Source organism: Zingiber officinale, chromosome 4B, assembly GCF_018446385.1.
Source record: "Zingiber officinale cultivar Zhangliang chromosome 4B, Zo_v1.1, whole genome shotgun sequence".
NCBI lineage: Eukaryota > Viridiplantae > Streptophyta > Magnoliopsida > Zingiberales > Zingiberaceae > Zingiber > Zingiber officinale.
In genome coordinates, this window is record NC_055993.1 from 73,574,362 (window position 1) to 73,585,049 (window position 10,688).

General features: G+C 36.3%; 1 long non-coding RNA gene across 1 annotated transcript; it reads right to left on the reverse strand.

The window, feature by feature from the left end:
- Positions 1 to 6,122: 6,122 nt before the first annotated feature.
- Positions 6,123 to 7,300, reverse strand: LOC121977614. Its single transcript, XR_006110971.1, has 3 exons — positions 6,839 to 7,300; positions 6,524 to 6,738; positions 6,123 to 6,176 (listed from the first exon to the last, which is right to left on the reverse strand). It is a non-coding gene; the product is annotated as an uncharacterized LOC121977614 (long non-coding RNA).
- Positions 7,301 to 10,688: the final 3,388 nt, after the last annotated feature.

Sequence of the window (10,688 nt, forward strand, 5' to 3'; positions counted from 1 at the left end):
TGGTTCGGAGCCTGTGGCGACTCCTACTCCAAGGCCCGCGATCGTTGATCGTTTCCGATGGACAACAACTATAATATCAAAATTTTGGTACAATAAAGAGTTTACAATTAAGTGTACTAAAAATAACTTATAATGACAACAAGATTAGCAAAATTAAGGCTCCGAGTCGTCGGGGTGTTGCTACAGCACTTCTGGGTGTCTCTTGAGCTGTAGGATGTAGAAAGGTTGCTTTTAAATCAAATATTTGACTTGCTGCTCGAAACCCCCTTATATAGCCTATTGGAGATGCCTCAAAGCTCTTTGAGGGTGCCTCCAACTAGCCGAGTCAACCATGTGGATTAGCGCTGAACTTTTCTCCTCTGATCCACTTGAAGGCGCCTCCATGGCCACTCCAAGGCGCCTCCATGCCCAAGGCGCCTCCAAGCCCTGGTCCGAGGCACCTCCAGCTCCTCTTCGCAGCCAGCTGCCACTCTGCACCCGAGGCACCTCCAAGCTCCATGGAGGCGCCTCGGACACTGTTCATCCGAGGTGTGACTTACTCCTTTGTTCCTGCAAAATGTGTTAGTCCCAAACACATACCCTGCAAAACAAAGTTAGCACATAATAGTCATAAATAAAATATTGACAGTCTCCGGACTGTCCAGGTCTGACTTTGGATTTCCTACCGGAAACCCTAGGCCGACCCGACGCCTACTGTTCCCTCTACGGGGAACGCATCCTCACCTACTCTACTCGGGAGATTTACCTGATGCCATCACGATCCTTCAGATCGACTGGACTTTTGCTTGGCGCTCGATGCTTCCGAACTTTCTGCTGGACGCCCGCTCCCCGACCCGTCCAGTCTTCCACCTAGTTCGCGACACCAGGACTTTTCACCTAGGGTTACCACCCCCTAGGACTTTTGCCTGAAGCCCTCAACCCGCCAAGACTTTTCGCATAGGGTTACCACCCCCTATGACCTAGGGTTACCACCCCCTAGGGTTTTCCACCTGCCTAACCGCAGTTAGGACTTTTGCCTAAGTACACTTAGGACTTTTCTGCAATCTCATTCAAACTGTTAGATCACAAAACAACTTAACTTTGAACCCTTTTCCATTATCAAAACACGGGTTCGATTGTCAGATGCTTCCCGCACCAACAAAATGTACTAGTAAATGTTCCATTGAATCAAACAAATTAGGTGGAAATATGCGCTCTAGCTTACAAAGTATGAGAAGAATGTCCATTTCTAGTTGAAACATATCGACTATCATAATACTCCTCGTTGTCAAATCTCTAAAAAATAGACTCAACTCCGTAAGTGCTTGCAAAACATTATTGGGAAGTAAATCATGAAAAGATATTGGAATAAGTCTTTGCATGAACATGTGGCAACCATGACTCTTCATTCCAAAAATACTTAACTTGTTCATATCCACGCATTGAGCTATATTCAAAGCATATCCATATGTGAATTTGATTTTTTTCAACCAACTATATAAAGCGTGTTTCCCATCTTTGTCTAATGTACGACAAGCTTTTGGAAATTTATTGGTTGTTTCATTCTGATGCAACTCTGGTCTATTGACTAGTTTTTTTAATTCCTCACATGATTTTGTAGTGTCCTTAGTTCTTCCAGGTACATTCATCACAGTGTTGAAGATATTATCAAAGAATTTTTTACCAACATACATCACATCTATATTATGTCGAATGAGTATATACTTCCAATAAGGCAACTTCCAGTAAATGCTCCTTTTCTTCCAATGAAACTTGCACATCCTAACAAGATATTTATTTATCTCATTAGAATTAGGCTGAAATACTAGGAGAAATTCATAACTATCTATTTACTCAATGATATCTTCACCTAAAACATGGACTGTTGGGGGAGGTTTTCTGACTACAACATTCTTTAGAAAAATTTTCTTATTTCATATAAAAAGGTGATCAACTAGTAAAAATTCACTGTGATTATTAAACCAAGATATCTTCCCATTGCAAGGTAATGAAAATGCATCGAGCACTGTCATACAATGTGGGCATGCTAATTTACGAGTCATGCTCCATTCCAATAACATTGAGTATGCTGGAAAATCACTGATCGCCCATAATAAGACAGCATGCAATGTAAAATTAGTTTTACTTGTAATATTATAAGTCACCGACCCTACATTCCATAATTCATTTAGCTCGACAATCAGAAGTTGTAAAAAAATATCTATCTTATCTTTAGAATTAGTTGGACCAGGAATAAGCACAATAAGGAACATAAATTTATTTTTCATGCACATCCATGGCAGTAAATTGTACGATGTTAATATGATTGGCCAAGATGAATATTGTTGTCTCGACTGACCAAATGGTTGAAATCTATTTGCAGAAAATCCCAATTTCATATTACATGGGTTCATTGTAAAGGAGTGAAATATAGAATCAAGATGTTCCCATTCAAGGGAATCACAAGGATGACACCTTATACCTCCTTCATGTTCATGCTCATGATGCCACATCATGTGGCAAGCTGTAGTGGCAGATGCATACAAGCGTTGAAGTCTAGCAATTAACAAAAAATAATACATCACTTTCCAAGTAATATTTTTCTTCTTCTTCCATGGTATGCGAGTACGATGCTTAAAACGAGGGTTAGTATAAATTTTGCATTCATTCAGATCACTGTCTTCATTCCAAAATATCATGCAGTTAATTATACAACAATCAATCTTCTCTACAGGCAAACCTAACCCTTTGATCAATTTCTTTGTTTCATAGAAGCTATTAGTCATTATGTTATCAGCAGGAAGTAACTCTGACATCAATTGATAGATAGCATCGTAACATTTTAAAAAAAAAATGATGTTCTTCTTACATATTCAATAACCTTGCAGTAGCTGATAGTTGAGAATGACTAGAAGGAATGTCTTCCCACACTTCTCTTTCACTACCTTTTAACATTTTATATAGTTGTTGATCTAGATGTTAGTATTTAATCTATATTGGAATAATCAACTGTATTCATCGCCTTGTGAGCCATTGATTGTATTACAATATCAATATTTGTTGATGCTTCAGGTGTGACAACAATTGTCCCAGATGACTAACCACCAGAAGGCCCAATTGGTTCATATAAATAAAGCTCCCCGTGACAGTACCAATTGTAGTAATTTGGCATAAAATCATTTCTACATATATGTACTTTTACAGTATTCTCATCACGGAAAACTATATTTTGATATTTTTATGATTGCATGAACACCGTAACTCGGCACAATTCATACATTCTGGATGACTTTTAGTAAATTTCACAAATTTCTCAACTACAACAATAAAATCATCTATGATAAACCCATTTTCTAATCAATTGTACATCCAAAGTTTGTTCATATGTATTGTTACCTAATGAGAATATAATTTGAAATATTATTAAATTTGTATCATTCGAAATAAGCTTAAATAAAGCATCATGAGCTCAAATTCATCTCATGATTTTCATATCATATTACTGAACCCCCTCTACACTGAAGCAAATGAATGATAAACTTAGAATATAATGGTATTGCTGAGGGTATCATTATAAACTTATAATTCCATGTTATTGCTTAGGGTATCATTATAAACTTATAATTTCTAATAAATCCATGTTATTGCTTAGGGTATCATTAAATGAAATAGCAATACATATAATGAAACTAACTCTAAAAACAAAAGATAATACAAGTAAAACTGTAGTGTCTGAAATCACTTATTTAATTAAAGATATTTATTGGATTAAATTATAATTTAATTAGAATTTAGATTTATTTAATTAAGGGAATTTATTAGATTAATTACAATTTAATTAGATTTTGAATTTATTTAATTAAGGGTATTTATTGGATTAAATTAGAATTTAATTAGATTCAAATTTTATTTAATTAAGGATATTTATGGGATTAATTGTAAGTAATTAGAATTCATATTTAATTATGAATTTATTAATTATATTATGAAGATACAGAATACAAATATATGTAAAATTGGTAAAGAATTATAAATTTTATTATAGGTTATTCATCTAAACAATATAGAAGTAAAATATATATAGTGTACACAAAATTAAATAAAAGATTAATAACTAATCACTATCCTAATATAAACATACGGATTATATATGTGGATATATATAGAATTATATAACCATGGATAAAGATTTCTATTTAGACTTAGTATTAAGTTTTATAAAAATAATATAATTGACTTAGCATTTATAAATCTGTAACTTACGAATTTAATATATGTGGATATATATGTAATTATATAACCATGATATAGATTTCTATTTAAACTTAGTATTAAGTTTTGTAAAAATAATATAAATGACTTAGCATTTATAAATCTATAACTTACGAATTTTATACATGTGGATATATATGGAATTATATAACAATGGATATAGGTTTCTATTTAAACTTAGTATTAAGTTTTATAAAAATAATATGTGCAACTTAGCATTTATAAAATCTAGCTAGTATTTAAATAAAAGTATAAGAATTTATATATAACTTATATGTCTCACGTGAACATACATAACCTATAAAATGTATATGTTGTAGATATTAACTAAGAGCATCCACATCAGTTACCCTATTTAAAGTGTCATGCCCCAGAGGAGTCCCTGTCCGAAAAAAATTTCGGCAGCATCTCCCCTGTACAGCGGACAATCTGAAACTTTTCTACATCTCATATACCTCAGCCACAGGCGGTTGGAATAATAACAATAAATAAAAACACATTCCACACAACCATCCACTCAGTTATATATAATCAAACAAAGTAGTAATACTCTTACTCGAAAACCACCCTACTCAACTACACTCGTAAAGCTCAAAACCGACGAACTCACCTCTTCTGCCGTCTAGGCAGGCATGTAGTAGAGTAAATCCAAATCATACCAAAAGTCCATCCAACGGAAAGATTCCATACAATATCCATATGTAAAGTCCAAAACAAAACTAAAACAAAGTCTGATAGCGGAAAGCTAAAATAAAACAACAACTCAAAAACCAGCAGAGGAGTAGCACTACGTGCTATGGGGACCAGCGACTGGAACTCCCTCCTGACAACATCAACCTGAAAATAACAACAATGGAGGCGGGGTGAGTCCAACACTCAGCAGGTACAATTGATATGCAAAGTAAAGAAACAACACCTAGCACTAATCATGCGTACAGTCTCCTGATAAGAAAGATAAAAATGCATCTGAAGTAAACAGGAGAATACTGTACTAACCAGGTCCTGAGTATAAGGTCAAACAGTCCGAGTGGTATAGGGATCCTGTATGCATGTCAAACATAGGTATCCAAACAATATGCAGCATATAAATGCAGCAACCACAAACACAAGCAATAAATGCATCATGCATATGATGCCAATGATGCGTCCTGGTCACCCCTGACGCCAGTCGATCATCTCACACAATAGTGAGGCCGAGTGGGTAGGGCTGTGACAACCGTGCACTCTGTCGTCACTACTCCTGATGAGTGACCGAGTGGACGGGATGCTATCGGAGTACACCTATCCTCCTACCCCAAATCATAGATGGGGGAGCGCAATGCTCTCAACTCCCGGTACACGATGACGGGGAGGAATCCCTGCCGGATAACTCGTTGTGTCACACTACCCATGAGCGGACCAACGGTGCCTAACAGAGTCCCTGCTGCAACACACTCTGCCTGAATCGACCACTAACCCATGAGTGGTGGTGTGTGCAGATCCATGTAACTGGCGATGTGCTCAACAATAATGGAGCGGACTATCGCACAGCATGCAATCATGCAAATGATGCATGGCAATAATCATATAAACATCCTGACCTAATCCATATATATAGAAAAGTGCACCCTAGGTCAACGAATCATATCGAATCAAAGGTAGACAGAAGGTATAAAAACCTAGGTCCTGAACATGGTGAAGCATGGTATATCACTACCCGCATAAGCATGTATAGACAGGTAAAGTATACATGGGATGCAAAACAAATCAATCAATCAAACATATATCAAGATTTGGGTAGTGATTAACCGAAACAGATAAGAAACACAATTGATGTAATATGTTAATTTCATTACTAAGCATATCAAAGACAAAAAGTCAAAAGTACCCGCCTCCGATAAAATGGTCCAAATCTGACTCCGAGATACTCGTCTCGCGTCAAAGTCCTGTAATATTTATAGTTTCCAGGTTTAGCTAATTTCATATAGATAAAATAGCTAAATCAAATCCACGAGAAGCTAACATAAATCCAACAATTAACTAGGGTTAATTTACCTTAACCCTAATCATACCATCAGACCAATTCCACACCTAATCCATTTTCACATGATTACACCTCTACATAATCAATCACCTAATTCAAATGCATAAGAAATTATATATGTACCAATTCCTACCTAAATTAACATGTATCATAATCATGTTCCTTACCTAGATTCACATGATCATCTAACCAAATCTTCCAATTCAGAACATGATCTACAACAAGTATTCAAATACATCTAATCATTACCTCACAACTCTAAAGATTCTGTCAACAGCACAATTGGAGATCGACTTGTCGCTGCTAGCAACACAATAAATTGCTAACTTGTAGCCGTGCTTGTTGATCCACACCAGGTCTGTTGCTGCCAGCTTAAATTTATTGCTGCTGGAACTCTAATTGTTGCTGTCGGAACACTGCACAGCAGAGCCCTTCCTCACTGTTTCCCCCTGCCTCTCCAATTTCTGGTGACGAGATCAGAAACAAGGAAGAAAATCAGTACCCAAGAAATAAGAAGTCACCACCGTAGATCAAATCCACAACACAGCTTGGTATAGCCCTTACCTTCAAGGTTCGGCTAGGGCAGAGGCGACGGGGTGGAGAAGGTCGGCGGCACTACGGATGGCGACGCCGTCGGGTGGAGAAAACATGGCTGAGAAGATGACTAAGGCTCAGCGAATCAAAACGGTGGCCGGTGACAGTGAGTTGCAGAGGTGCGGCAACAGCTGTAAAACCCAAAACTAGGGCACAGAGAGAGAAAAGACTCGAGCACTCCCGCGATGGTCGGCGCCGTGCTGGCGTTTTGTGCAACGGCCGCACGCTGCAGATCTAGGGCACCGCGGAGTGAAGAAAAGGAGAAAAAGGGTCAGCGTGTCGCGTGCTCCGGGAGGAAAGGAAGTCGGCCGGCTCTTGCTCAAACGCTGGCGAGGAGGAAGAAGAAGCTTGGCCGGCGTTCGATCGGAGAGGAAGAGGTAACCGCCGGCGTTAGGAGGTTAGGGCACGGTGAGTTCGGCGGAGGAGAAGAGAAATGGCACGCGGGGAATAAAAATAAGGGAGAAAAGAAATAAGAAAGGGAAAGTAAATAAATAAAAATCAATTTTCCTCACTTAAATGGGTAGCCTAAACAGGCTTTCCCCGGAACCCAAATTTTATCCCCTGTTAACTCGCTCATACAAGCTCCGAAAAATTCCCGAAAAATTTCCAAAAATTCTGAAAAATTCCCTTGTTAATATTCGCCTATTTTCCGATATTTTATATAAAGGTTTTACCTTAAATTTTGGATAGTTTAACTAAAAATCCTCAGCATCAGTTACCCTATCTATTCCCTAATTTTAGATTTGATGAATAGTGATTCTATAAATTTAGGGAATGAAACCTCTACCCTAAAAATAAAATAATATTTTTTTTAATCTCTCTCCTTCCACTCAATCTCTCTCCTTCCACTTATTCCATAAATATAATAATAAAAATAGAAGAAAGAGAAGAAAATAATAAAAAATTAAGGATGATGGAAATTTTAGGGTATTTGATGTAGTGTGTAGTGAAAAGTGATTATCTAAATTTAATAAAGTGAGTCATTACCCTAAATTTTAGATATAGTAATAAAGAAATTGATGTGGATGCTCTAAGAACTACAATATACCATATGCAAATTATATATGTATATATGAAATTTATATAATTATGGATATGGATAAAGGATAGAGATAAACACTTAGGATGAGGTTTTATATAAAATTTATAGGAATTAGAAATTGAGACCAAGTCCTAAGTTCCCTCTCTTATTTAAACCTTACTTTCAAAAGCCTTCCTTTGGATGTTGCTACCGGCCCTGAGAAGATTTCCCTCTCCCTTTGTTTCCCAACCGGTGCTAGAGCTTCAAGGGAAGACAAGGAGTTAGTAGTTAAGTACTTAAGGCATGTTCCTTAACTTGTAATGCTCTAGTTAGTTTCTATAATCTTGTAAATTTCAGATACCATAGATTGATGTGTGATGCTCTAGTTTAAGTTCCCATCTTAAGGTTTAAAGGTTTGTAATAAGGAGGATTTCAAATTCATGAGGGGAAGTTCCCTCACTAATTTGTTAAGGATTGTTCATTATGTTTTCCTTTACAAAATGTGCATGTTTCCTACTTTGTTCAATGCACTAGTTAGTTTCTATAATTTTGTGGAATTCAGATCCCTTTAGTTTTGATGTTCTTGTCTATTTTGGGAGGATGATACCATGATTTAGGTTCTTTCCTTATGCTCCAAATGATTTGTATAGATGGTAAGTTCCAGATTTTATAGTTTCTCCCTATGCTCCTTTTGGTTTTGAAAAGATGGCACTATGGTTTAGTCTCCTTTCTCATCTCTACTTGAAAACTAACAAGCTTTGATGCTCTAGTGGTGCTTGGGATTGGTGTAAGTTTGGATTCTTTAAGAGGGAGTTTAAAATTCTATTTTTAGGAGTTAGTTATATGGATGTTGTACCCCATAATGTTACATGCTTCTAATTATTTTCCCTTGGAGGATAGAAGACCCTTTTTATGCTCAATTCGAATTATAAAGCTTAGTTGTTTCAGATTTATATGAGGGGTTTAACCACTGTTTTTAGGAGCTATTTATTTGGATGATGTACAAAACTTTTCCTCATGTTTTACTATTGGTTTACCCTTAGAAGTTAGGGATCTTTTCATACTCACATGGATTTGTAGGCCTAGTAAGTTGCAGATTCTATGGGTTTGGTTTTAATCACTGTTTTTAGGAGTTTATTTATCATGATGTTGCCCTATAATTGTTTCATGTTCTTCTATTTGTTTCCCATTAGAAACTAGAGATCTTTGCATGCTCAAATTATGTTATAGATCTTGCAAGCTTTGGATATGATAGGAGTAGTTGTAAATTCTATTTTTAAGGGTTTAATCACCATGAGGTTGCTCTACTATGGTTTCATGTTCTTCTACTTGTTTTCCATTAGAAACTAGAGAACAATGCATGCTCAAATTATGTTATAGACCTTGCAAGTTTTGGATACAATAGGAGTAGTTTTAAATCCTGTTTTAAGGGTTTGTTCATCATGGTTGCTCTACCATTGTTTCATGTTTTTCTCATATCATGTTTTATTTTAGTTCCTCACGTTCATATATGTTTAGGTACACTAAATGAGTTTCGGTTTTTGGTCTGTAAGTATATGGTAAGAAAATGATACTATGTTAGCTCCTATAAATTTTAAGTTTCGAGTTTTATAGATCCTTATGCTCTTTGTTGGTTTAAGAAGGTGATACCTTGTTAGCTCCTATAAACCTATAGGTTTCAGATTTTTATAGGTCCTTATGCCCTTAGTTTTAGTAGATGATACCATGTTAGTACCCACCATTTATAAGGTTCGAATTTCATGGACTCCCATGCTTTTCTGCTCATTTAGTGGATGATATCATGTTAGCTCCTAGAACTTCTAAGTTTTAGAATTTGCTTAGTATGCTTGTGCTTACCCTTGCTTCACATTATGATAGTTTAGTAGGCTATAGGTATAATATGAATTTGCATAGATTTACGATTATGTCATGTCTAAGTTGATATGCCTGCTCATGCTATGTTGATATACAAGTCTAAGCTTAACCTTATGTTATGAATTTGCATGCAAGTTTATGTTCATGTTCTTCGTATGTATAATTATGATACCTTAAAGTGATAATGCTAATGATAAAGATTTAATAAGGATACCGTGAGAAAAAAATGCCTTAGAGGGACCTCGTTTAAGAGACAAGGCCCAGAGGGAGCCCAATATCGGATATGTTGACTATAACAAAGTGATAATGATAATGATAAAGATTAAATGAGGATATCGTGAGGGAAAAGACCCCAGAGGGACCTTGTTTACGGGACAAGACTCTAGAGGGAGCCTAATATCAGGTAAGTTGACTGTGATGAAATGATTATGATAATGATTTATGGGAATACTATAAGGGAGAAGGCCCCAGAGAGACCCCGTTTATGGGCCAAGGTACCAGAGGGAGCCCAACACCAGATTTTCATAGGCCACGACCCAATGACAAAAGGGTTGTTGGAGACCCACCAACTATAGGCCAAAATACAGTAACGAAAAAGTGGCTGCTGATGTCCTGCCGTCTGGTACCATGGTTTTATAGTTGAGATTGATCAATCGACCATATGATGATAGCTAGTCACTTTCAATGATCCTTACCTTAAAAAGATTTTATGATATATTATGCTTATGTTATGCTTATATACATGCTCATGATTATGTTTGTTCGTATGCTTATGTTTATATACATGCTCATGATTATGTTTGTTTGTATGCTTATGTTTATGCTTATGTACATGCTCATAATTATGTTTGTTCATATGCTTATATTATGGTTATATACATGCTCATGATTATGTTTGTTTGTATGCTTATGTTATGCTTATAT